The sequence below is a fragment of the Sardina pilchardus genome, chromosome 15 (assembly GCF_963854185.1).
Source record: "Sardina pilchardus chromosome 15, fSarPil1.1, whole genome shotgun sequence".
NCBI lineage: Eukaryota > Metazoa > Chordata > Actinopteri > Clupeiformes > Clupeidae > Sardina > Sardina pilchardus.
The window spans coordinates 1,355,981-1,358,480 of record NC_085008.1 but is presented as its reverse complement, the minus strand read 5'-3'; the positions used below and the strand labels follow the sequence as shown (position 1 = coordinate 1,358,480).

Below are 2,500 nucleotides of genomic sequence, written 5' to 3'. Positions count from 1 at the left end.
GGAGGAGAGAGGGATAGGATGAGAGGGGAGAGGAGGAGATGAGAAGTTGGAGAAATGTAATGCTCATTACTTATTCATGAGCAGGATGTATAATTCAGCCTCTGTTGGCCCCTGGCCTCGCCTCAGACTCCTCCCCCAGTCCCCTCTTCCCCCTCTCAGAACACTCGTCCTCCCCCAGTCCCCTCTTCCCCCTCTTCCCCCTCTCAGAACACTCGTCCTCCCCCAGTCCCCTCTTCCCCCTCTACCCCCTCTCAGAACACTCGTCCTCCCCCAGTCCCCTCTTCCCCCTCTTCCCCCTCTCAGAACACTCGTCCTCCCTCAGTCCCCTCTTCCCCCTCTCAGAATACTCGTCCTCCCTCAGTCCTCTCTTCCCCCTCTCAGAACACTCGTCCTCCCCCAGTCCCCTCTTCCCCCTCTTCCCCCTCTCAGAACACTCGTCCTCCCTCAGTCCCCTCTTCCCCCTCTCAGAACACTCGTCCTCCCTCAGTCCCCTCTTCCCCCTCTCAGAACACTCGTCCTCCCCCAGTCCCCTCTTCCCCCTCTTCCCCCTCTCAGAACACTCGTCCTCCCCCAGTCCCCTCTTCCCCCTCTACCCCCTCTCAGAACACTCGTCCTCCCCCAGTCCCCTCTTCCCCCTCTTCCCCCTCTCAGAACACTCGTCCTCCCTCAGTCCCCTCTTCCCCCTCTCAGAATACTCGTCCTCCCTCAGTCCTCTCTTCCCCCTCTCAGAACACTCGTCCTCCCCCAGTCCCCTCTTCCCCCTCTTCCCCCTCTCAGAACACTCGTCCTCCCTCAGTCCCCTCTTCCCCCTCTCAGAACACTCGTCCTCCCTCAGTCCTCTCTTCCCCCTCTCAGAACACTCGTCCTCCCCCAGTCCTCTCTTCCCCCTCTCAGAACACTCGTCCTCCCCCAGTCCTCTCTTCCCCCTCTCAGAACACTCGTCCTCCCTCAGTCCCCTCTTCCCCCTCTCAGAACACTCGTCCTCCCTCAGTCCTCTCTTCCCCCTCTCAGAACACTCGTCCTCCCCCAGTCCTCTCTCTTCCCCCTCTCAGAACACTCGTCCTCCCTCAGTCCCCTCTTCCCCCTCTCAGAACACTCGTCCTCCCTCAGTCCTCTCTTCCCCCTCTCATACAGCGAGATGGGGGGGAGGAGGAGGGAGAGGAAGGGAAAGGAGAAGATAGAGAGATGGGGGGAGGCAGAGAGAGGAGGAGGGAGAGGAAGGAAGAGGAGAAGATAAAGGGATGGGGGGAGGAGGGAGAGGAGAAGATAGAGAGATGGGGGGAGGCAGAGAGAGGAGGAGGAAGGGGAAGATAGAAGGAGGACTCTAGTGATTTCCCCTCACATCAGGATACAGAGGAGATGAGAGGAGAGAGAGAGGGACAGAGAGGAGAGGAGGAGAGAGAGAGGGACAGAGAGGAGAGGAGGAGAGAGAGAGGGAAAAGTGAGGGAGCGAGAGGGGGAGGGACATACAGGGAGAGAGAGAGGGAGAGGGAGTGAGAGGAGGAGGGAGAGAGGAAAGAGGAAGAAAATGGGAAAGAGAGGGGGAGAGAGAGAGTGAGAGAGAGCGCAAGAGAGAGAGGGGGAGAGGGAGAGTGGGGGAAAGAGAGAGAGAGAGAGAGAGCAAACAATCAAAGCGAGATGGGAAGGGAGCGATTGGAATGATGGGGAGATGGAGCCGTAACTACCATCACTGTGGGAATTGCTCCCTTATTCAGGCTTGCATATTCTCTTAGAGTGTGTGTGTGTGTGTGTGTGTCTGTGTGTGTGTGTGTGTGTGTGTGTGTGTGTGTCTGTGTGTGTTGATAGTGGTTCTCCCCATGTTTCAAATGGAGCAAATGAAGAGCATGCTCTCTCTCTCTGTCCCTCTCTGTCTCTTTCTCTCTCTCTGTAGCTCTCTTTCTCTCTCTTTCTCTCTCTCTGTCTCTCTCTCTGTAGCAGTGTGTGTTATCGGAGTGTGTTTAGATGGGTAGAGTGGTGTGTGTTTAGATGCAGGGCATGGTGTGTGTAGGGTGAGTGTGTTTGAACACACACGTGGTGGTGTGTGTGTCCTGAGTGTGTGTGAACAGTACTGAGCTTTCATCCTGTCTGGAATCATCGCTGGAGGAGAAAACTCACAGAGTCAAGCCCACTATGAATAGAGCTAACAGAGCGCTTACACACACACACACACACACACACACACACACACACACAGCTCAAAGGAGCACTTAAACACACACACACACACACACACACACACTCGCACGAATGCAGGCACGCAGGCACACACAGCTCAACAGAGCACTTACATACACACGCGCACACGCACGCACGCACGCACGCACACACACATGCACACACAGCTCAACAGAGCACTTACATACACACACACACATGAACGCACGCACGCACACACACATGCACACACAGCTCAACAGAGCACTTACTCACACATGCACACACGCACAGGAGCACTTACACACATATGCAGGCACACACACACGTACGCACACACACGCGC

The 2,500-nt window shown here is 56.1% G+C and overlaps 1 protein-coding gene across 1 annotated transcript in view; it reads left to right on the top strand.

Moving 5' to 3' along the window:
- LOC134102306 (homer protein homolog 3-like) overlaps nt 1-2,500 on the top strand; it is a 40,482-nt gene that overhangs the window by 26,369 nt on the left and 11,613 nt on the right. The gene's annotated exons all lie outside the window — the stretch shown is intronic.